Source organism: Anopheles arabiensis, chromosome 3 (assembly GCF_016920715.1).
Source record: "Anopheles arabiensis isolate DONGOLA chromosome 3, AaraD3, whole genome shotgun sequence".
In the NCBI taxonomy this organism is placed as follows: domain Eukaryota; kingdom Metazoa; phylum Arthropoda; class Insecta; order Diptera; family Culicidae; genus Anopheles; species Anopheles arabiensis.
The window spans coordinates 73,655,913-73,681,986 of NC_053518.1; the positions used below are offsets into that span (position 1 = coordinate 73,655,913).

General features: G+C 45.9%; 1 protein-coding gene across 2 annotated transcripts in view; it reads right to left on the minus strand.

Annotated features, from left to right (window-relative positions):
* Positions 1-25,842, minus strand: part of LOC120902565 (nyctalopin-like) — an 86,187-nt gene extending 60,345 nt beyond the window's left edge. For both annotated transcript variants that reach the window (XM_040311406.1, XM_040311407.1), the window contains exons 1-2: positions 25,675-25,842; positions 24,055-24,644 (exon numbers count right to left, since the gene is read on the minus strand). The gene's annotated coding sequence lies outside the window, so the exon portion shown is untranslated. The remainder of the gene's footprint in view (positions 1-24,054; positions 24,645-25,674) is intronic.
* Between the last annotated feature and the right edge of the window lie 232 nt (positions 25,843-26,074).

Below are 26,074 nucleotides of genomic sequence, written 5' to 3' on the forward strand. Positions count from 1 at the left end.
AAAAGTCCTTTTAATAAAACTGGCGTGTTGCGCTGGTGGGTTTTTAGATTAAATGGATGGGATTTTGGGGGTTTTTTTTGGTTCATATTTGGGTCTAAAGAGCGATAAAAAGTCCCACGCAGAAGACGAACCCCTTCCTGGCTTGGGTGGGTCGGTGCATTTGCGAAATTGACTCACTAATACCCGGCTGCCCCAAAGAAGGGCGATAAATCAGTTTAATTGTGTTTAAAATTATCCTGTCTGTCCTAAAATTAGTTCTCTTCAAACAAAATTAAACAAACAAAATAGAAAAAAGTGAAATCATATTTACTATTTGTTTTCGAAAAATAAATTTCCTCAGGAATGCTTTCAGACATATCTTACCCCTCGTGCGACACGCTTGGGCAAGAATTTCAAACCCCCCCCCCACCAAACAATGTTGTAAAACATTATGTCACTCCGTTTTGCTTCACGCCAAATACGACAAAACAAAAACAAAACAAGCACACACATAACGAGCTATCTTAGCTTTTTTTTCTTTCTTCGCTTTTCCTCTTCTTTTGTCCACTAAGATAGTCCCGTGCTCAAAACATTGGTAATTTACGTGAAAGTGGATTACCCTTTTCCATCACCACCACTACCGCCTCCATGTGATCCTATCTTATCCCCCAAAAAAAACACACACACTCATAAAGACTTTAAACATTGAGACACTCCTGCGCGGAAAGTGAACTCTTACCATGCGAGCCCGGTGTTATGTTTGGCATTCGGTATTTGAAGTTAAATAAACCACTTCATACGATGGCAGACGGTACGGGGTGTGTGTAGTCACACATGTGTGTGCGGGCAATAAAAACGCCTAATAAATGACCTTTCACGCCGGGGGCACGCCGTGTACCGTGTTCTGTCACGCAGCTGCAGCGCGCGCGAGGTATTTGCGCTTACAATGCACCCGCCTTATAGCCGCAACGCGTCACCCGCGTCTTGTTCGATGGGTGTTTGGGGGGTTTTACGCCCAAAAATAGCGTAGCGACACGTACGGCACGAACAGATGGCAGATCGCGGCCCGGTGATGTCGATGTCGGCCGTCGTCGTCGTTGTCCCGTGGACCGTGTTAGCCGCCGCCACCGTCGACAACAACGTCACAGCAAACAAGCCGATCTTAAAATAAGCCCAGCCCTAGGTCCACGCTGACGGATCAGGGATGTATCTCACGAGTGTGTGCGTGGCTAAAATGCAACGTTTGGAGCGTTTCGAGTGTGTTCATCAACGGAAAATTAACCAATTAATTAATTGAACGCTTCTGTTGAGTGCGGAGTGTTCGAGTGGACAACATATCCTCCACCGATGGGTGCATTTACCCTTCGGTTTCAGGATTAAAATCAATTTATTGGGCATTGTTTCACGTCAACGCATTGACCAACGATTTATGACGGTTTTATCGAGCAGGGAGTTCTTCTCTGCATTTCAACTCCAAGTGACCAGGTCCTCAACAAGGTCCTCTACGACAAGTACCCGATACGAAATAAAGTGCCATAATTCTCAATAACATCTGCATTGCCGGGCCAGCACGAGCATGAGCATGTGTCATAATCAGACCAGCTCTAAAACCTCCAAACACTGCTATCATCTCCAGAAGAATTATGTTCCAACAACTCCCCGGGTGAGATGTTCCCACAACAAACCGCACTCATAAATAGATCGTCATCTACACTACACCTACGCAATTTTCTTACCCCTATCCGTAGTACATCCATCCCGGGGCTCGAAGTCATTACACAAAAATTCCGCTCCATCCCCAAGCTTACCATCAGATAAAGCTGATTGTTGAAAAAGCATTAGGACGCACTCTCTTTCACTCGCTTCACAACAAACGGTGCACCACAACCACAGAATGATGGGTTTTATCTACGGCTGCTTGGATCACTGCATCATCCATTCTGGAGGCACGAGTTGGCAGCAGGTGTTCTCTGATCTGTCTGATAGTGGGGTAAATATTCAAACACCCTGCCAAGTAGAGCCGTTCGTTACCACCTGGCTGGCACCGCTGGCACTGACTGGGTTGAGAGTGAAAGGTGATAAAATATGATAATGTTTGAATAAGATTAGAACCGAGCGGCAACGAGACTTCTGTTCGATTCCCAATCCCTCCTAGTGTACAAGCGGGCCCCGAGCGTATGCGTGCGGATTGCTTTGACGTGATAGCGTGCCACACGCCAACGGGGAAAAAGATCCCCAATGCACACACTAACTGACAGAAAAAGAGCTAAGAAACGAACCGTTGGATTTGCCACTGCCCGGATGACCTCGCCACACGAGGCTTATTAGCCCGGCGTACCCCGCGCCGACTAGAAGGGATAATCATAATAATGAATAAAATAATTTGATTTATGATGCGTGTAAAAGGTGTGCTGCCCCAGCCCAGCGGTTGCTGGAACAAGACATCAGGGAACCCGCAAAGGGACGACCATAAGTTATGCGATAATGTTGTGTGACATCCGAAGCCATTCTTGATGGCGGACACCTCCGGACAGGGACATTGGATGGCGGCATTGACTTTGGAACTTCTGGCCCTATCGGTCCGCCCCGCCAGCGACTGCGAATGACCCTGCGTGCACCGTGCGCTTGAGATAGAGCCGAGGCAGAAGACAAGCAGGAGGAAGCGATAGCAAACGTTTAAATATTTATTATCATGTCCGAAACGGAACGGGATAGTTATTACGATCTGCTTATGCTTGTGTGTGTCATTTATTTATGATAGCACTCATAACTGTGTGCCCGGCTGTACCGGGGGCATTGATATTGGTCATGTTCTTTTCCTCCAACGGATGGCCAGCATCGCTCGGGCGAGGTTTCCCATTTTCATTGCAGGCAAGAGCGGAAGGATGACTTGTTTTTTATACGCTTTTTCTTATTTATGCACGCTTCAATGCATCGTTGAAATGATGTTCACTTGAGTGCTGCATGTTTGCACACGTTCTGCAATATGCACATCCAGCTCGGGGACGTCATGAGGTGAGGCTCGTTCGATGACAGAGCGAAGCTTTCGCACATTAGATGGCACTTTATTTGATTTACTCCCCTTTTGCTTTATGCATATATCGTAATAAAACTCTTTTTTCTTCTTGTTTTGTTTATTGAACCGCGTGCTATTACTTCACTAGAGCTGTACCCCCAATGTACTCGAAAGCTCGTTTACGCACCGAAAAAAAGGCTCTCACTAGCCGCGTCAATAAACATGCACGCACAAGCAAACCACAGCATTAAAAAGAATCAATTAAAACAGGCCTTCACAAGTGCGTTTCGGCGGCAAAAGCATATTTTTTTTACGATCGATCGTTATCTGCGGGCTGGTTTATTAGCATCACCCCCCTCCATACACCCCCGCTTTGCTTTGCATCATATCGGTGTACGCCGTTAGCTGGTATTACTAAATACACTGTGCAAGACGTCATGATGAACGCAGGTTTCGCGCCGCGTCCGAGCTGGTTAAATGACAGCTTTTTTATGTTAATTTGTCTGTCAAGTGGTTTTTCATGTTTGCTCGGCGTGAGTATGTAGAATGGAGGGGGAATAGGGGATGTAGCTGATGCTCATCTTATTACCCCTGTGTTTGTGTTTATTACCACCAGCAATACGGTGCGGTTGATCGTAAAAAGCGCACCCATTTACAATCACAGACAGATGATGGCAAAATGATGCGAAATGTTGCACATTACGACACGGAGCGGTCCGTCTCTTTTTTCCCTCCTTTATAGTTGTTTCGAAATTAAATGAAAACTATTTTATTTCCCCATTCCTTTCCGATGGGATTGGCGAAAGATGCGCCAAGCAGGATTTTAACGATCGAGTTTACGGTGGTTAATGTGAGAGAGCGAGCAATTAAAAATGGATTAAATGATTGAGCAATGAGTTTGAATTGAAATAGCTTATAAGCAGCTTTATGTATAATTATTGTTATTTTAAAAGGTTGAAAATCTTGAATAAGAAGCTTTTTTCAATCAGTTTAAAATTGCTGTCGATAAATCGTTATTGACACGTATCAAACCATCTTAACATTTTTTCTACATTTTTTCTCTAAAATCTCAAAGAAAAGCGAAACATCAGCACCGAGACGGAGATGCTGATGATCCCGCTGGGTTGATCATATATTACTCCGGCAATGCTGATAAGACACGCCTTAAAGCATGTGTATGTGAGTGTTGAATCATTACCTCTTGTTGCCCTCGCGACCCATCCGAGCCATCCGATAAGGGTCCCGCCGCGACCGTAAAGACCTTCGACAAAAGTAATCTTTTGCCCTAAAATCACGGGAATCGCTCGATTACATAATTGTAATATATGAACCTAATCATTAATCATACGTTGTCATCATGGATGCAAACGCACACACACATACACATGCTGTACAACGTGCCGTACCGCGGGATAAAACAGGGACTCAAAATGTGCTTTATCATTCGGTCGGTGGAAGAGATTAAATCTTCCTTTCATCGGGCCACGCAGAATTGCCCCCTCCGGGTGCAAGTGAAAACGGTCGGGCCCTGTTCGGTCCGGTTTCTTTGCGCTCCATCCCCCTCTCACCCACCTCCTCCTGATCCGTGTATCGCGATCTTTCGTGCACAAGTAATGGTTTGATGTCATCGCGAGAACGCCCTTGCAGTTTTGCCCCGGGAGTGATTTATTTGGCACAACCACGGGGGGAAACAAAAAAGAACTCGCGCCACAAACGAGCAGGTGGAAGGATGGTTAAGCTTTAGCGCGCTTGCATACTTCAGAATCTTTCGCCAGCAGAGAGGCCACACTCGAAGGTCACACACGGCAAGAGGGATCACGCCAAAAGGCTATTGTTGTATTCCTGCTTATAAACGCATCGATACGCTCGCATTTTCAATCGCATAGCACAAAACGGTAGCAACAGCTCGATAACCAGGTTCTCCGTTCTCGGGTCTTGGCTGCATAATTCCCTGGTCGATAAGCATCTCTTTAGCCACCGTGCCATTCCCGCCACCGGGGCAACTCTCCGCACGCAACAAATCCCGATAGCCCCAACTTGGGTGGGATGGTACCTTTGCCCTGTCCAGCAATGCATCATCGTTATCTGATTTCGTTTTACAATATCAATGACCATTATGTCGAGGATTTGTATTCGCCCGGTTCCCCTCCAGGAACCCGCGCGGGCACGCAACTCCTACGGAAACGTGGGCTACGAAACGGAACACGAATGTTCCTGTGTTCTTTCCTTCTCGCTGTTAAGAGTACAAAATGGTTGTTGAGGTGAGGCCAACTCGTGGGTGGGAGCTTCAGCGAAGGTGCACGTATCATCCATGCGCCCCTGTCCCTATTAAAGATTTCAATAAGACGCGACTTATGGAATTTTGGAGTACTGTTAGGTCCCAACGCCAATGGATGGATGACTACAAGAGACGGGCACGCGCGCGCGTGCACCGGGAGAACCATTCTAAACCAACGCGTGTGTTACGCGTGTGTGGGTTGGCAAGATGTTGGACCCAGGCTTATTAAGGTCACTACGACCGAGTAGTTGCCGAAACAAGCTGGAAGCGGTCATTTTAATGGAACTCGTTTTATTAATATGACGAAGCTGTTCCGGGGAAGTTCCACAAACCATTATTTATGTACATACACTCTGTGTGTGTCTTCGCAATCATCTTGCAAGGTCTCGGAAATTGTAGCCAAGCTCCCCGTTGCCTGCTAGGTACAATCAGGTTCCGTTTGCTCCCATTCCGCTCACAAACAGGACAGGCTTACTGAGCGGCATAATCGTGATAATGGAATGTTTGAACCTAAAACCCGGGGAATCGTGACGAGCCTCGAGGGCTTCGGTGTTCTGCGTCTATTTATCGCTAGCGAGCCCTACCAGAAAGATGCACTTTCCCATTGCTCCCCTGATCGGAGCTTCCGGACTTTCGAATTCCTTACGGTGAATTCAAGGCCTTCCAAGGCGGTAGCATCGCGGACGGTGGCCTCAGAGGTTCGGGAAATATTAAATCGATCAGATCGTAGCCACCGTAGCCGATTAAATCATAGCGGTGGCAGCTACTTCTAGAAGCAGCTGCGCTACCGCGGGCCAGCAGCATGGATGAGGTTCGCTTCTTATCTAGGCGAAGATGATGCACGAACCCTTGGAGGTGCACCAAATGGGTCTGAAAAGCAACGTTTTGTAAAATAGATGCGAAAAAGTGCTAATGAGGAATATTCAATCATTGAACTTGTGTTACCAATTCAAGATTCTTTAATGATCCAATATGGAGAAAGCGTCTTTCCACTGTCCCTTAAGGGTTAAGACATTCTTCTATCATAAAATGAATTTCGTGGCTTATGTTTATGAGAGCTTTCCTCAACCACTCCGCACGGCCATTCATCTCTCGGGGGCGTATCGGGTGCATCGACATGAGAAGGCCAGCCCGCCGGTGGTGGATTTATGTGATGGTTACGCTTTGTGATATATTGTCCCCCTGCGCTCCCTCCCCCATTGTGGTGGTGGCCTCGGGAATAGATATCCCAGGAAAGTCTATAATTGGTGACCGTGTATGAAAGTGGTTTTCGAAGCCGAATAGCTACGAATAGAGGAACAAACTGTGTGTGGGTTGCAATGTGTTTTCTAGCCCAAGAAGGCAACACACTGTCCCAAAACTGTCCCAAACACGTTCATAACGTTGGTTGGAGATAAGACAGACCGCACCAGATCAACGAGCGCACAGACTGTACAACTTTATAGCTTATCTTCGCCAAACTGCTCCACAAACCTCAAACTTTCTTGCGCTGGCGAGTGAACGCGCGTGCCTGTCTGGAGCTTAATTGAATTGTTAGCGCTGCTTGTAATGACCGATTGGCTACTCACATCATCGGGTCCGGTGATAGTGATGCTAAAATTAGTCCCCCTCCCCGCAGACCACGAGAACAACTTACTCGGACATAAAGTGGTGTGGTTTTACAAGCCAATGGAGCTCAACCCTACCAGCGGCGCCACGATGATGGATGAGTTGCTGATCGGGTTTTACGACTTTGGGAATCTTCCAAGCCGACGAAACTAAACTAGACAGATTGGGCAAATGCAGGCCCACGTACTAGCCAAGCCGGTGCAAGCTTTACCAACCCCTGGGGAGAGGTGCCGAGGTGCATGCAACTTTACTCCAAATCTTCCCCCAAACGATAACGATCCTAATTGAATGCTATCAAACCCTCCGTTGCCTGTGTGTTGGGAGTGGTTTGGAACGGGGGTAAAACTTTCCTCACCCACACTGGGTGAGCATCTAAGAGCTAGCGCACGTTAAATATTCATCATTAGCTTTCTGCTTAGGTTGGCAGGTGTATGTGTGTTTGTGAAATGTGCATCAGCACATACAGGGAGGATGAAAATCGTCAGTTGTAATTTATTGCCATTTTCGTGCGGCGTATCCATCTTACATCCCCGAACGATAGTCAAAGTGGTGAGTGAGCATAAAACGCAAACTGCTGATTTATGGTTGGTAGCGCTGAGAACGGGTTAATCCCGGGAGCGTGTGCAATTTAGAGGTATTCTTTTATGGAATTTTACGACATTGGAGGCTATAAAATCTATGCAATAAATGTTAATTATCCTGTTCTTGAGGGTGTAAAGCGTGTTTCATCTGAGTGAAGGTTTTAGAGCTTAAGGTGTAACGACGATTAGCTTAAAAAGTGTTGTGGCGAAGAAGACATTTCTCATTAAACTCAAGATAGTCTAGACCAGAGATAAAGGAAAAAGGTTATAAGAAGTCTTGTTACAAAGAGAAATTCAATTATTTTCGAGAAAAAAGTCTTTTAATCATCTCTCATCAAAAGCAGTTACGATCAATTTGTTTGAAATCAATCAGCTCATAAAAAAGACATCCCATCGATCCCATTTTCCCAAACCACTTCAGCATGACACTGAGCATATTTGACAGATTCTTAAGCACTTCCCGCACTGCGCTGAGCACCACTCGGCTTATCACTGTCGCCGCACTCGTAACCACTTACTTACTGTCTTACTTACTGGATGCTGGAGCCATTAAGCTGGTAGCGCGGGATAAATTAATCATAAATAAATAATTCCGACGCCACTTGAGAGGAAAAGCAGGAACACAATTGGAAAATAAATGTCATATTTTGAAAGCTGCCACGCTGATCGCAGCCCGAGGGGAAAGCAATTGAACTCCCGGTTCAATCTGCCTTCTTCATCAAGATGTAAGCGCTGTAGTTCTCCGCTTAAGTGAAAAAAGACAGCACTGAAAAAAATACCATCAACAACCACAAAACCCGCGGAACACCCGCTCATAATAAATGCGCCCGACGAAAGAGACCGCCGTGTGCATTGTTTGCCCCTGTAGCAACGAAACAGCTCAAGAAATGTGTCATTTATTTCGATCCTCCTACAACGCAGGGCGCTCGTTTTTTTCTCTTTTCGTTCGTTTTGGCACTCCGCCAGATCAGCCGTGACTAAAGATCATTAAGTGAGTGCATGCTGTTGCATCTAACGGGCGGCTTCTGCTACACACACACACACACACACACACACACACACACACACACACACACACACACAAACAAAGAAAGAAACATCAAACAGCCACTCCTCGTTCCATTCCGAACCGCGTCATCAGCGATAACGCTGCACCGCGGGATAGCAAACCCGCATCATCATAGAAGAAGTCAACGTTTTCCACCCTCTAGGCGGGTGCGTTGTTTGGGTGTCTATTCCAAACCTCGACAAAAAAGGGCCCTAGGAAGAAAGACGAACACAAAAAAAACACACACACACAACAGCGTGACAAAATAGACCCAGATAAGACATGTTTGACTCACATGTGTGCGCGCCTTTCGCCCGTCTTACTGTGCGCGTCTTAATTGATTGTCACTTGTACCTCTGTGACGTAGATGTTTCGGTCTTATTTTTTATACTTTCTTTCTTCTTTAACCTTAAATTTCTCAGCCCGTCACAGTGCCGCTCCTGGCACGCCCAAGTAGATGGGAAAAGGGAGAGTAGATTTAATTTGCTCTCCCGGTCTACCACCCGTCCCTCTGGGGCTAGTCGTACTCACCGCAGCTTTTACGCAGCGCGATCTGTTTCTTTAATTTTCACCACACACACACTCGCTGGGGCCCTGACAGCTCGATACAATATTCCATCTCCTCGTAGCTCCCCACGCCGCGATTGTGAGTGACAGTCGGACACCGGCTCGAGTTATTAGATCGAGCAAAACGGCATCGTGCAGCCTGTCGTACGCCCGATCGCGCGAGGAATTGGTTCGCAGCGAAAACCATTAGCGCGGTTCATTAGCGACGCGAATCGGCAATGCCAACGTGACACGAAAAACTATCGCCCCTTTTGGGGGGCGGTGGGGCAGATGCCAAGGTGCCGGGAATGGATGGCGTAGTGTCAAATGTGAATTGAACATTTCGTGCTGTAAAAACGAATACCGACCGAGATGCGAGCAGTGGGAAAATATGAGTCAGCGCCTCGGCAGCGCCATCGTCTTACGCGCGATGGTGTGCCCGCGTGTGTCATTTCATTTGCTTGTTAAATGTGGTTTATGGCACTGTTACGGGAACGGTCCCCGGGGCTGCCGCTGTTAATACGTACCAGCAATGACGTAAAGCAAACGGCAAAATTGGGTACCGAAGAGGAGAAGCAGAGTGTAACAATATCGTTCCCGCGCAGCGTGAGAAAATAATCCTTTCCCAATTGGGGTGTGAAGGAGGCAAACGGAGAAAACTAAATAGAAAAAAAGAAGAAAAACAAAACTCGCGCCCGAAAGATCTTATGCAGGCCACACCATCATTAGTAAATCAAACGGGTGTAAACGTTTATGTGCGTATGATTTACGACGGTGCAAAAAAGGGGTGCATTAAACAGGCAGCGTGGGGCCAACTGTTGCAGCTAAGCGGACAACTTCAGCACGAAGTGTTGTGTGTAAGTAGACAATTATTGCTACTGGAATGTGATCGCTTTGGTGCATTTCAACCAATCGGTGGGAACATGGATTCGTTTAAATGACAGCATAGACATAATAAAATGAACTGTTTAACTACATATAGCAGTTAATGTATACGTTACAAATGACAGTTTAATATTCGAATGTCTTGTACTGCAGTCATAAACAAACTAATATGTAAAAAATAGCTTTAGGGAGAAAATATACAACAATGGTTTTTTTTTTAATATCTCTTGATCTGGATATCTTGATTGATCAGTGCGAAGTATTCCATTCCTAAGTGATCTTGGCTCATTCCTCATAAACATTAAACAGCGACTGCTGTGTTTTTGTACACGTATTAACGCTTAGTCTATACAGTGATGAAATAGTGCAGCAGCTATCGCAAGGTTAAGGCAGGTGCCCTCAAGCAACGCGGACAAGTTCGAATCTCTTCTGGGCCGATTGTTTTCAGCAATTTATATGGAATTTAGACGCAAAAAATCAACGTAAAGTAATTGATAAAAACGTAGCAAAATGCGACAAATTTTATCAAGATCATATTTAAAACATTTTCACCTTCAAAAGTCACATTCGTATGAAAATCCCTTTCCTCCTTTTCCATCCCCACCGCCCACTCATGCCACACCATCCCTCTTATCAATCTCATATCCATTACGCTAAAAAGGACCAACAAACAAAAACCTCATTCTCACCCCAACCACCACCGGAAGTGGAAAACTCGCGCGCGATATATGACTCCCCACAACACACCCCGCATTGCTACCGCAAAATCCCCAGTGACCAGTGGGGAAAAACCACACACCAAAAACGCGGCGGTAGTCGGGGAAGGAAAACAAATGGCAAACAACAAAAGCAAGAAAAAAAGGACTCACCTCTTTCCTCATTTATTCCCAAGTGACTGTGTGTGCCTCATTTGCATAAAATAACACATCGAACCGGTGAAAGACAAAAAAAAAAAAAAAAAAAAAAAAAAAAAAAAAAAAAAAAAAAAACAAGGAGAGCAACGCGCTGTGTTCTTTGCGAGGAGATGGGGCGGAGGCGTACGGTAGGGTTGTTTGAATAATTTCTTCCCTTGAGCCTGCGTCCGCTGCGAACGCTTGCGAATCCTTCCACACAGGGCCCAAAGTCTGTGTGTGTATCGGTTGACTTACAGCTGGGGGGTTGTGTGGAATATTTATCACTGTGTTTGTGTACGGTGTTCGGTTTTCTCGCACTCTGCTATTTCCCCCCCATTAATCCTAGCCCGGGACCGGATTCTCGTACATGTAAATGGTTGACGAACAAATAGGAGCACACTGCCACGGCACCCGCGGGGAAGGGTTTGTGGTGTACTCCACCACCCACTTCAAGGAAGGGATTCCGGGGTGTGCCCGTCAGGGAGCTTTCAATCAACCCGTGTGCCCCCCGTGTGAGGGTCCGGAAGGCCGTGTAGCAGCGTGTCTACCGAGAAAGGAAGTAACACCTTTACGTTCGCTCCACGGCGGCAGCTTTAAGCAGCGAGCAGCTTTCGTAATTAGTGGTTTTCAGCCTTCGCCGTGATGAATGGAGGTGTGCTGGCTCTTCGACCGTTGCGAAACACGGTGCGGATGGTTTGAAGGTTTGATGAAGGGTCATCAGGAAGCTAGCAGGTTGGCTGGCGTGATTGGTTACCGGGTGCGACGGCGTTTCAATGAGGTAGCTCACAACAAATCACATCAAAGGTGCGTAAGGTTAAATGATACCTTAAGGAAAGCTTTCCCCCAAACGGGGATGCTTCAACGTTCCCGGAATGTTCTGCAATCCGGAACGCTTCAAATCACCCTTCAACTAGGATGAATTGATGAGCCAAATGTATCCGAATCAAACTCACTTTCCTAGAACCAGCTTTAAATACAGGGAAAAGAGCGAACATTGTTCCAAAAATAGTTACACGCGAGTGGCATGCCTTTTCGTTGTTAATTATCGACGAGCGTGAGGCCGTGTCGCCCGTCCGTCAACATGTTTTGGGTGGGAAGGTTCGAAATGTTAACAGCCCTTCCCACTTTTATGTCACTGTGTTGCTCCCCTGTTCACTGTGTGCCATGAAATTGTTGCTAGGAGTAGGAATAGAGCCATCTGATTATAAATTCCATTCATCTAATGCTTCATAAATTTGAAACACCAAACATGTAAGCACACAATTACGTACATTCCTAGCAAAGTGAATAAAATGACATTTTTTATTGAAGCAGCAGCCTTCAGAAGAGTGCATTGCGAAAGTCAACGAACGCTTGCCTAGCAACACTCGGAAGGAATAGAATCTCGCTACTTGTAAAAAAAGCCCCCACCCTAACAACAAAAGTCAACCACGGTACACGGTGAGGCAAGATTTGCTTACGTAATTCACTTCAATTCAAAACCAGCTCCACCACCTCCACCGAAAAAAGGGGAAATTACCGTTCTTTGCTTAATTAAAAATTTCTTCACCCTATTCACACCGGGCGGTGCAAAAATGCACCACGCACACGGGTCGCTTCCAGCAGTTCCAGCCCGAAAGCCCAAGCGCGCCCTTCGGAAAGGAGGCAGACAAAGATTTGAAACCGCCCAGCTCGGAGCAATTTCTTTAAGAGCCTCGCCTTTTTTTGCCCGCGACTGCTTCTACAATTTCTACATGCAACCGACAGCTAGCTCCCGGTGGCCACGATTAAGCGTTGGGAGGGACAATGAAGGGAACGGGACCGAGACGCTACCACAACAAGGAAGTGCTTTAGAAACGCTTGAGAGTGGAGTTTAGAGTCGATTCTGAGGAACGAAAAAAATACGTACACACACTTTAAAAAGCAGCAAAAAGTAGAATCACGACAAAGCGGAAGGATGTTTGCTTCCGTTTTATGCTACCCCACACGGTACGGTGTGTGTGTATGTGTGCGGCGGGTGCGTGTGCATTTTAAACAGCTTGTTTATCCACCCACTGAGAGGCCCTGCCGAAACATTCGCCTGGTACTTCCTGCTGCCCGGGAGGCATATCCTTATGTTTGCTTCCGTCAAGAAAACGGGACGGAGTGGGGCACAAAACGCAGCAAGCGAACGTCATGTTTCGTAGATTGTGTTGTGCTCCGCCAGAAGAGATCCTTGGGATCCCCAGCGTTGTAACATGATGCTTTTATGCCTTTCTGCGCGCGTGTGGCCTCGCCGCTTCCTTTCCGGTACACAATTTTTAAACATTTTCCCCCAACTGCTGCTTCTGCTACGCACACCTGCTCGCGTGATTCTAGGTACCACTGGTTCCTAACATCGCCCCAACAAGCTCCCCCGGCTTAACATTGTGCTAAACGGGGACACCGGTGGATGGCGCAAAAAAAAAACACCAAGACGCCGCGGCGGTGTGGTGGAAAAGCCGCTCAGCAATTTCCATAACGCATTATGAAGACACACTTTGTTTACCCATCCCGTCGCCGCCTTTGCAGCAATGCTGGATTTTCTTCCCGTCTTAAACCTGTCGTTAGTGTTTACCATCTCATATCTGGGCTGTCAAACGACAAGGGGATTACGTTAAAGAGAGCTACGTTCGAGCTTGGAAGGCGTTTGGGAGGTACCGAACGAAGCGAGCGAAGAATACGGCAAAGGCAAAGCGCGAACCTTTCCTTTGTAACTGGATCCTTTTGTGGCATCAGAAACTCCGCATCCCACTCACACACTCAGTCACTTGTTCGGTGGGCTATTTTTTTCGCGCAGACGAGTTGCATAGAAAGCAATAAAATATTTACTGTTAGAGCACGGGCTCGGGTAAATAACGGCGAACGAAACATCTACGCTCTATGCGGAATCTACATCCACAGCGTGCGGGGAATGGGACTAGGCAAGGTGAGTTAATATTGCTGCTTTCCCACTCAAAAAAAAGTAAAACGTACCACACTCGATTGCTTCTGACAGCTTAATGCATGCAATCAAGCTGCAGTTATCGAAGGCAGCACTGCTGCTGCTGCTCCGATTCACTGTGGGACGTGTTTGAAATTTTATTTATTTATCGCACCCTCTCATCGGGGCCATCATCGGGCCAGGGAAGATGAGTTGAAAAATACAACCAACCCAATACCGATCAATACCAGCTATAGGTGGTGAATATGCAGCGGGGTTTCAAAAAGAGGAACTGAAACGCACGTGGACGGTCTAGTTGCTTTGTTAGACATGTTATTGATTATGAAGGGAAGAGGTTTTGAGTAGTTCTGGTTACTATGCCACGAAATTATAGATCATGACCAGTGATGTGTCGTTGGGTAACTACACTTTCAAACATGATAGTTGCTCTCCGAAATATAAAATACACGCTTTGATACCTCACTAAGTGTATGCGAATCTCAAATACTTTTCAAGATGTCCTAAGAATGGTTTGTTGGCACTTGAGACCACTAGCTTCAAAAGTTCAGTTTGGAAAAGTCGTCAACTCGAACCACTCAATAACATGCCCGTCACGAGGTCAATCCTAGAATGGACCGTCCCACCCGTAGCAAGGATTGACTATCCGGGTGCGTGGTAATGAATAAAGTCTCGAAAGCCTGCATAGACCGGCATGTCCGCGTAGGACGTTACGCCAAATAGAAGAAGAAGAAGTCTAGACGCGTAATAAGAAAAAGACTTTGAGCATCACTCCTTCATGGTGTAGTTTTTCAAACATTCACAAAAAAATTCCTAGAGCTCTCATGGTAGCCTAATATGGTACATTGAAATCATAAACATGTTTGGTAACTTGGTTCTTCGTATTAGAAACAAACCTACGAAATACCCACAGCATCCTTACGAGCAGCCCAAAAATAGGATGATTTGTAGAATATTGAAATGTAAACAAACTCCAAGAATTCGTACAAAGGGTTTCAGTGCATCCTCAGAAAGCATATACTGAGAAAGCCTGAACTTTTCTGACAACGTCCTTATGAGCATGACATTTAGAAAACTTAAAAAAAAAGCTTCGTTTGTTTCCAAGACTTCTCCTTCTTCCAGGATATAATGCCTTCATGAAGAGATATCTTCAAGAAAAAAGACTCAGTTCAAATCAGCTAAAAAAAAGTCAAACACAAACTTGTAGACAAAACAAAGTAGGGTAAATGTACCAATAGTGGTGCAATTTGCAGTGGTACCGATGTGTTTTAATGGATTTAAGGTGTCAGGAAGGACAATTTCTGAATATTTTAACACATACCAATTGGAATATGTTTTATCTACGCAATCACAACCATTTTTATCATGAAATACATCAAATTTACGAAAAAATACATATTTCTGTAACTGCTTCATTGTACCTATAATGGTGGTATGGTTCCTATAGTCGTCGTATTGTGTTCTTATAGTGGTGGTAAACAAAGATGCATCAAAAACGGTGTATAATATCAATGAAACTTAGTTTCGAAGCTGTTTTCGTTTCAATAGCAAGGATTACTGCCATAATATAGGTTTCTTGCGTAATTTGATCGTAAAAAAATGTATAAATTTGATTAATGAAACTATTGACAAAAGTACTGCATCACACCTGTCGTCAACCTACACCCGGAAGAGTGTGCTTGATTTGAAGTCAATTTTTCATTCAGCCATATAAGCGAATTTTGGCCTGTTTTTGGTAAATTGCCTACATAAAACTCATTTCTGTTGCTTATTTTAGTGAAAACAGTACGACATGTCAAAAATATCCTCGAAAAAATCTAAAACGACCTGTTTTCATTGATTTTATAACTATAACCACTATAGGAACATGCTTGTTTTGTGTACCTATAATGGCACTATGGTAAAAAACCCTTAAAAATGCATAAATATGGTCAAAAGGCAAATAATTTTAGTAAAACAATAACATTTCATAACAGTTATGTTGAAAAACTAGTAATTGGGTGGTTATGTGGTCATTTAGAACGTTAACAGAAAAATGAGTTTCGTTATGAAATCCTAAGGATTTTGGAAAAATGTTGACACATATCGCAAAATAATGGATCTTTCGATCACTAAGTAACGGAATGGCCCCATTTAACTTTTAAAACCTTTGTAAAAGGCTAAAGAACATTTCACACTAACGTAAATAACTTAATTACTTGTAATTTGCCGTATTAACCGCATTTTAGTGCAATACCACCACTATTGGTACTACCACCACTATAGGTACATTTACCCTACCTATTTCTGACATCTTATTTGTACTGAGTCGTAACCACAATTATGTAAATAGCTCCCTCTGCAAACATCAAATGTTACCTGTTCTCATTGGTAATACTATTTGACAGAACAAATGACCCTCACCGCTCAACAACAAAGACGCCCAACAAATGACCACAATCAAGAACGGGAAGAGATAAAGCTTCTACAACTAAAAACAGCAGATAATGTACCAATGCACAGTTGCAATCCATTTACCTTTCCACGGGCGTGCTCGGTGCAAAGGAGCAGCAACTGGCAGAGCTATTAACCATTCTTTCTTCCCTCCAGAGGATCCGGATTTGGATCGGTTCTCCAACTCCGTGGACCACCACCGGCGATACCCGCAAAACCCACCACCGCCGGTGGCTGAAAAATGAGACCACACTGCAGGAAAGAAATATCAAAAAAAGAGAGAGAGCGCGATAAAAAATGCTAAAGGAACAAACACATACAGAATACCATTTGCTGACACCTGAGCAAGATCTGTTTCCACTTCTGCATCGTCTCAGCACCGCCATCACCATCACCGCTCCTTATCAGCGCACACTCTTATCCAGCCCGAGCGCCAGAAACGGATAGAGGAAACGAACGAGCGGACCAAAAAGCATCAGCATCGCATCAACATTCCATTTCCTGCTATCGTGCAGCTATCTTCGTTTGTTTCCGTCACTTCCGTCTGTGTGTTGTGGGTTTCATTTTGGTTGCCTTCCTTCGCTTCCTTTTCCAGGCACTTCAAACGCCCCACCCGGCACCACAAACACCATTAGATGACGCACCACCTTTAAACTGAAGATGTCGATACTTGACACTTGCGCCAACTTGCGGCACTGTTTGCTCGTTGTTTGACTTCACTTTCGCTTCACTTCGAAGCGTCACTACTTGCTCCTGTTCCAGCAGCAGCAGTAATCGTTGATTCTTATCAACACTTCCCCTCCCCCCTCCCAAAAGCAGGGAGCAAAAGCATCCCGAAAGCGTACTTGAAACACGCCAAAGTCCTTCGCGTCCCGCACGATCGATCCGTGTTTGACGGGAAGTCCTTTAAAGCGGAGCGCTCTTTGCCCATTCCATTCCAACGACAACACCGAGTTGTGGCGCACTATACGCCACCCCCGTTGAAACAAGATAAAAATGTTTCACTACTAACGCAAGCGGGAGTTGCTGCTGCTGCCGCTCCCTGGCGACTCCCCAAGGCCCTGTGCAAATGGGATCTCCCGTGACGCGTTTCGATGTAAATTAGGCGATAAATTGCATTGCTGCCCGGGCTGTACCTAGCGGGAGGTTCTGAAGGCATTTCTCCGACGCCCACAACCGATAACAAACCTTCCATACGCGTGGAAAAGTACCGCCAAGGAGAAGAAAGAAGGCACAAACCAACAAAAAAAACAGACGAGATGAAGAAAAATTGAAAACTTTTACGCGAAGGTGATTAACGGAAGATTGGTGAGACGGCAAACATCATTTCGCAGTACAGCAAGCCTCGCACCCTCGCAGAAAGGAAGCAGGGAGGGTCAAATTTCTTGCACTTCTTGTTATAATGCTTCCATCGAAATATAGGTCAACTACGGTAAAGACACGAGCGAAAGAAGGGGAAGACAAATCAATTGTGATAGCATCTTCACCGTTGTCTTTTTCCTCCTTAACTCAACAGCGAAATCGATCGATCGTGTTTTTTCGGTCGCAGCAAGTTAGTGCATGCAAAATTCGTTATTAAGGAAATCGACAACGCATCGAAGGTAGAGGAGAAGGAGAAAAGAACACACTTCAGGATATTCTTGCGTAAACACAGCTTGAACAGGCGGAAAGACAAGAGCTTTTCCCCCCTTTTTCTTTCTCGCCACTCATCACGCAGTCCGGGCGGAGTGGAAAGTTTTGCCCGAGGATGCATTAATTTTCGATGAATTATTTGCATTCCATCCGACAAAGCAACCTGCCTTCCTTCCCCTTGAGGGATTGAGTTGAAAAGGGCGGAGGGAAAAAAGTCAGACCAATCGGGAGCTAAAGCCAAGTTTGACAGCATAAAAAAGCTGAAAAGCTGCCAGATAATGGGTGCTGCGCTTGTGCAAGCAGTCGAACGAGCGAGTTCCATTATGGGAAGCTATCATTGGCAGTGTTGCCAGAACTATGGTGCTCCCCAAAAAGTGTAAGATGCCCCCACGGGAGAGCGTGAGACGGGGGGCGGGAATTGAAGCAAGGCCGCCGAAACAGGAGAGATACATTGCACGGGGCTTTGCTTGCAGAGAGCAGCATGGCAAGAAACTTGTTTTTAGAAGGGATTTGAATTAATTAGTTTTGCAAAGTTTACACAACTTCCCCGGGTTCCCCCGGGGGTCGAGCATCTTCCGGGCCTGGCCCACTGAACCACACCACGGGATGTTGTTGAGGAGGGCGGGAGTGCTTTTCATTGAGCTTCGATAATCCGCCTCGTGGTCGATGGTTTCAATTGACTGCCTTTATGGCGCTTTTCTTCGCAGCGGGGAAAATGGATGGACCGGCCACACTAGGATGGTTGCCCTTCCGGTCTTTTCCAGCGTGCCTTTGTTGCGGGAGCCCCTCGCTCTTGGGAGTGTTTTCTTATGGTGCTCTTTCCCATGCTTGAGTGATGCTGGTTGCTACTAATCCTTTGCTGTTGCTACCGAACGTTGCAGGATGCAAGATGCAGCAGCAGCAGCAACACCGTCGTCCTCATCATCATCGTGTTGTGTCTCAATCATCGCGCTTCAAGTTCGATCAGGGAGAAGAAGCACACACACACACACACACACAAGCCGGAACAAGCTCAGCTGCATCCTTCTTCTTCCGAACAAAAGCTCACGACACGACATCGTTCCTTGCAAAGGTGCTTTCCGCTTGTAGTTTGTAATTATTATGCAAATAGAGATGGCGTCAGAGCGGCGTTTTCGGACCTGTGGCCCAGCAAGGGACCAAGGCACACCTTTCCCAAACAAACACACATACACACACACAGGCCCTCAGGAAGAGGAGAGGGGTTGCTTTTCTTGCATGTTTTAAGTGGCGGCAGTCCTTTTCAACGCCCCGGCTAATCGGCTTCCGGGCACACCGACATTGTGTCAACAATTCGCTCTTCGCCGTTCGCAGCGGCAAATCCGTTGAATAGTTTGACACCTCTTTGGGTAAACTTACAGCAGCGGAGCAAGCGTGCAGCAGCAGCAGTAGGTGGAGATGCAAAACGGGATTAATCCCAAGCCCAAGCCTGAAGCTGAAGATTTTCATCCTGATTGAGCAGTGTGTGTGTGTGTGTTTGGAGGTTGTTGAAAGGTGGCGAAGCGTGAAAAGCTCTCTCGAGTGGTTGCCGGGAAACTAATTTGAGGAGCTACCGTGTCAGCCCTTGTAAGCAAAAAGGTGTGTGTGTGTGATGGCCACTTTGTTGAAATGTAATTGATTGATATATTATGCTCCCCCTCTCCCCCCTTCCTCTCTGGTGAGCGTGGAATTTAATTTAAAACAATTACACACAACACACAGCGACGTACAAATGGCCAAACGGGCTCGGTCACGGCCGCTGCTCAACATGTGGGAAGTAATGAATTTCCCTTTTTATTTTTGTGTTTTTTTTTTTACATTTCTCTCCACCAAAAGTTGCTTTAACCCTGGAAAAAAACATTGAAGGGAAGGGAAAGCAACCCCAAAAACCCGCTTGTCAGACACTCCATTTTTCGCTTTCGTTACGTGGAGGGTTAATTTAATGGAACTTTTCAATTTTCCTTTCCGTTCAGTGGTTCCTTCGTGTTCGCCTTTCTTACCGTCTTTACTCTTTTTTCCCAAAAACACTTCCTTGGAGGAAAATTTTCGTAAAATTTTCCACTTTTCCAACGCTTTCCTCGTGGCAGCAACGAACCAACCAAAAGGAAAAAAACGACATCCCTCAGAACTAACTTTCATCATCAGTCAGCGCTCGGTTTTGCTGCCGGAAAACCTTCACTGCAAGACCCGGGTTGTGGGAAAAACTTAACCCTTTCTCCCCCCTCCTCCACTAACAATAAGTCACCCAACTACTACTCCATTTTCGGGAGTGACAAATTTGTGCAAAAGTTGCCCGGCCTGGGAGCGTCTCCCGTCCGGTTGGCGGGTCTGCGTTAGCATAATTTTCTGTTCTGTGACGAAGGAAAACATGGTCGAAAAAAACCCTTCGGGTCGTCGGGGTGGGGTGGTTTATCGATTTTTTTTTTCACCCCCAAAAAGGAACAAGGGAAAAACGGCTCGGTATTGGATGGCATGTGAAACAGAAATTGAACGGAATCACTTAACTTTAAGTCCCGAACTCGTTATAATTCTTTTCGCTTCTCGCTCTCAACCGTTGCAACATGAGGTTTTTCTTGTTAACGCTCACAAGAACGACGAGGAGCGAAGGGAGGGAGGGCAATAAAAAGGGAAAATGAATTTTCCTCGTTAGAAAGGAGCCGTTGCGACGGAAAGGGGTTCGCAATGATAGGGCACTCCACTCGAACGATCTCTCTATCGATTGGTAATAATTTTCCAAATTATTATAATTATCCACTAGCGTACTTTGCTGCACCAGCGGAGCGGCAGGGAACGAATAACTTCTGCCCCAACATTCGGCAAACTTTTTCGGGAATTTCATTCTCCGTTTCTAAATGGTTATTGTCAAAGCTACCAAACACTCGTTTTCCAATCTCTTTTAGCACTTTATCTTCATCCCTATTAAAATTGCTTGCCTTTTGTGTGGTTCGGTGTGTGTGTGTGTGTGTGTGTGTGTGTGTGTGTGTGTGTGTGTGTGTGTGTGTGTGTGTGTGTGTGTGTGTGTGTGTGTGTGTGTGTGTGTGTGTGTGTGTGTGTGTCTAAAATATTGTCATGGAAGGAACAACGACCGAAAACTTGTGGTAACGATCCAATTTCGTTACTACTCTCTGAACCCGGGTTTTCCCTCCGCCGATTGAGGCCGGCAGCACAAATCAACGCCAAAATGCTTCCCACCAACAAACAAAATGACGGTCCATTGCCAAAGGGGGAAAATTTATGATAATTTGTGGTTACCTTTTCGATCTTTCGGAGGTAAGTAAGTGAGTTTCCATCGCTCTCTCCTCCAACGACCTCTCCTCCAGCTGTATTGGCGTAAAATCGACCCAGCTTTTCCACCTTTTTCCCCACTCGCTGCTTTGGGTTCTAAGGCCACAAACTCCGAGGGGCCTGGGCAAGCAGTTTGTGCCAAACCACAAAACCTAATAAAAAACGACACCACGCAATAAACAACGAAACCCTTTCCCTTTTCTGCTGAAAATGCTTAATTTTCTTCACCGGTGTTGATTGAAAAATTCAATTGGCAAAATGTTAAGGCATTTATCCCTTCGTGTGGTTTTTGTTGTTCGCATGAAGAGGACCGGGAGCAACACACAAAAACACAAATACAACACAAACATCCCTAACCCATGCAACAACCCACGGGGATGATTGAAATGTGCCATCGGAATGGGAGGGAAAAAAACCTCCATTCTCCACTCGGATTCCAGTTGGAATGGATGGTTTTTTTGCTGTTGCTGTTTGCTTGCGTGACTTTGACAACAATTCTACGAAATGCGGTTGTAGGCGCTACGGTGTGCGCTTGCGAAAAGAAGAAGCAGAAACAAAGCAAAAAAAAAACGCAAGCACGCTATAGATATTTTTGATAAAATTTTCCGCCTCAAGGAGCTAAACGCCAACTTTCGGGCTGATGAGGGCTAACCCTCCTCCCGACGCCATGCCGCCTTGCAAACCCCTTTCTGCGGGAGCAATTTATGCGTGGAATTCGATAACCGTCCAGGATATTCTTCTCTCACGCATTCTCTCCCCCCCCCTCTCTCTCTCTCTCTCTCTCTCTCTCTCTCTCTCTCTCTCTCTCTTTGTCTCTTTTTTATCTCTATATGTGTATGCATGTATGTGTGGTTTTTTTTGTTCAAGGTCCCACAACGCTCCGCAAAGGGTTTTTGCAAAACTTTTTCTCACAATGCAACCTTCATCATCGGCCATGATTTATGCCATCAAATGGCTTCCTTCTAGCAGCGTGCACACACGCACACACCAAGCGGAACAAAGGAACAAAAATCAAGTAAGCAAATACACAGCCGAAACAACCACAAAACATGATAAGATAGGCGGTATTTCATCACCCGCAAGCTGATTTTCCTCGTTTAGCCAGCTCCCACAAAACCCACTTTAAGGGAGTGTAGGAGAGCAGGAAAGCGAGCGAGAAACTTGCTCCCGCCAATGCCGTAAATCCCAAATTGAATTAAATTTGCGCCAACAATAATTCAATTTCGACCCGAAGTAGCATCACGCATCACAGCTTCTTCCAGCAGCCAGGGCCAAGCAGGTGGGGGAGTAGGACACCGTCAAAGACAAAGGACTGCCACTGCCGAAGTCTTCACGGCAAGCGCTCCAAGGGAGCGGTAATCTACGAACCTGGTGAAACGAACCAAAACGTGCGACGATGGGTGGGGGTCGTCCATTTTTGGCTCCTTAACAGGGATCTACTGGGACATTCTCGTTGTGTCTGCGGAGTAAGAGAAGAGCAGTGGTGGAGTAATGTCCCACGGGAGCCTCACTTCCTGGGCGAAGGTGAAACGACACCCGGACGGTCAATTTCCGCCAAACAATAATCCCATTTGTGCTCGCGGGCGCCCGGCCTCCCCGGAAACAGCAGACCTAAAGCCAGGACGATGGATTCTTTTGGGGTGGAAGAGGAAAAAATGATTTTTTTTATCCGCTTACCAAAAGGGGAAAGCGATCGTCGCAGCTGTCCGGACGAATCATGCTTTGTTTCTGCTGACTAGGTGTGACTATTTTCAGTTTTGAATTCGTTTTGTGAAAGCAGTGTCCAATTTTCCCCCAAAAAACCCTCACACATTTGTTTCACGCCGACCCTTTCGCTTTAAGACGGGCTATAAATACACAGCAACAAAACAGCCCGCTGAAAGATGTGACATGGTCAAAAAGTGGGGCTGGTGCGGCTATCGTACCTTGCCAAAATAAAAAGAGAAAAATAAATGCAACATCGTACCAAGAACAAACGAATTCGTCGTTCTGTCTTAAGTTTAAGCCTTTCCCTCTGCGTGACACTTTCACACGCGAAAGCGGAAAGGAATTTCCGTGCGCCTCGTATGTCGCCCATGAGTGTATGTGTGTTATTAATCACTCTCGTAGGACAGGCCGTGGCCAACACAAAGGAACACTACCTAAGCTCCCCAAAAAAACCCTTCCCCCTTGAAAGCAACACGCAGCTCGACTGCTGGCACACGCTAGGCAGGTTTTTGGTAGTGCATTATTTAATTCCCTCGCCGAGTATAATATCGCACCTCCGGCCGACGTTCGTAGACGTAGACGGCAGATAAAGTATGGCTAAACTTTGGCTTAAGCCTTTGACGCGCGACAAGAGCGTCTTCCTTGTGTGTGCTGGGTTTGTGTTCAAGGGTGGAGTAAAATGGATTTGTTGTGGAATGGAATTTATTTTACTTTATTTAAAGCACAAACCGAGAAGGACAGGCTGAAGCCTTTTTATTGATTTATTTTTACATGTTTGCATGGTGTGTTTTTTTTTATTCAAATATTTTAATTAAAACATTCCACTGACCTCATTTAAATGGCAAACATTCAATTGCTGTAATGGTAACGCAAAAGCAAAAACCGCCGCTACATTTGCAACTGAAACCACATTGATTAAACGATTGAGGTTTTTGCGAACCAAATGTTCACAAAAAAAAACGAACAAACACACAGCCCTACGACCCATTAAATAATTAGCATAAAATTAGCCGCCCGCCATGGAAATTGGTTCAGCATTAATCAATGCCCGCTATTCATGCTTCCCGAGTGCAGCAGGTGCCCTACCCCCGGTGCTTTCGTTTGTTGGCAATCGTTTAAAACAACAATTGCATCCGTTGTGCACTTTGCGATGCTCTGGCGAAGGAAAAAAAAAGGGTAACAAACCCAAACCCACAGCGCGATTAAATCAGTGGAATAGTTCACTTACCTCACTGTGCCTTTGCCGATGGGTTTAATCGCTCGCTTTGACTCTCTTTCTTCGACACCGAGCCGGAAGAACGTAACACACACACAACCATGCGAGTGAAGTGTTCTTCTATCACATGGAAACGTTTAATTTCCATCCGGCAACGGGCACGGCCTACTAGAAGGCAACCGTTTGTTGCTGTTGCCCGCTGGTGGATGCTGCCGATGAATAATGTGTCATCGTCATTAGACGATGGTTGAAGCAGACGGAAAGAGAGAGAACGAAAGAAGGAGTGTTTGCTTGCCTGCCTGACCACTTCGCAGGGTCACCGCGGGCGCGCTGCTTATCTCGCGCTGTGCAGATGGGTCGTTTATGGGATGAGCATCACCAGTCGTAAAACAAGAAACAACATATCGCGCCCCACACACACACACACACACACAAACACGCTCGTTAAAGCACAACCGATGCGCATCACTTCACGCGAGCAACTTTCTTCGTTTGATCTTTTCCTTTTTTTGTTTTGCTTTTTTTCTTTTGGTTGTTGTTTTTTTTATTAGCTCACTATCACTGTAAAACTCTTCTTTGTGTGCTTTTAGTTACAAAAATTGCTAAAAAAATAAATGAAATGTTTTCAACTTTATTAGATTTTTTATTCCACAAAATACGCAATCAACCATCACTGTGCACTACATAAAACAATTTTTGTATGCTTCCACAAACCTCACATGTGCATTTTTTTCAATTCAGTAACATTTCACTTCTAGTGCATTTTAAATTCGCCATGTTCACAGGAAATCACTTTTCCCTACTTCCGCTTTTGAAAAACCAATCTGCCACGGAAACACTAGCAAAATACATATTTTTTCCTCCACCACACACAGCAATCGGATAAAATTAATTTTGTCAAAATGGAAAGGCATCAGAAACCCCGGAATCGTTCGCGCTAGCGTGGTCGAAAACCAAAAACCTGTCGGGGCGTACCGGGCTGTGCATTCAATTAAACGAGATTAGCATAACAAATATGGCCACACAGTGTTCTGTGCCGCCCGTGTACAAGGGCGGTCTGTTCCAAAAGCGTGGAAAATGGGAAAAACCCCACAACTTTACCCAGTTTTCGTGTGCGGTAGAACATAATTCCTAAAAACCCTTACGCCTTCCCCAACCCCATCCGTTCGGCAAAACCCGGTAACATCGGCAAACTGGCCACCAAGTACCGCTTGTTGCAATTTCCTTTGCCCTGTTAAGCCCCTCTTTTTTTTTGCTTTTGCTTTTCAAGTACGGAAAATCCGTTCAATTTCTGCTACAAAGAAAAGCATCAACCAAACCAATTGTGTGCGCGTTTCCTTTCGCTAATTTGACTGAATTGGATTTCGTCCGGTTTTGTTTTTGCATTCCTCAACACACACCCAACCTATAGCTTTGTTGCACCCTGATTGCATCGTTTCACACATACTCATACCACGCGAAAATCGCACCGGGAAGGATCGAGTTACGAGTTACGAGCTCGTGCCCACTTGCCGACCAAGAAAGCACGCTAAATCGATTTAGTAGCCCCAAACTGCCCCAAACGCTTTGCCACTCCTTTAAAGCAAAAGCCCACAAAGGACTGGGCTGTTACATGTTTCTTCGCAAACGTACCCGCACAGCCCGATTCGAGCAACAACACGCGACCAACAACATTACGCGAGCAACATTTCCGCTACGTACGCGAACCGAAACTTCGAAAACGCTCGCGCGCGCTAACACCGGCACCAGACACACGCGCGTACTTCGCACCGAGGCAGAAAATCAACTGAAAACGGGACGGTCGCGCGAGTGTCTGCCGTCTTCCAGAATCGCATCACACACGGGTTCGCTGTGCTTCCCAGCACCTCTTCACAAAGCCCCCCCCCCCCCCTATGATGTCTTGCCCTTTGCGCGCCGGGACCGGCCATCATTTATGAGGGGACCCGCGATAGGAACTTCGGCTGCCGCCCGAGCACCGAATGTCGGTGGTCGGGCCGACGTCGGGAAACCGGTTTGCTGATGCGCTTGTAGC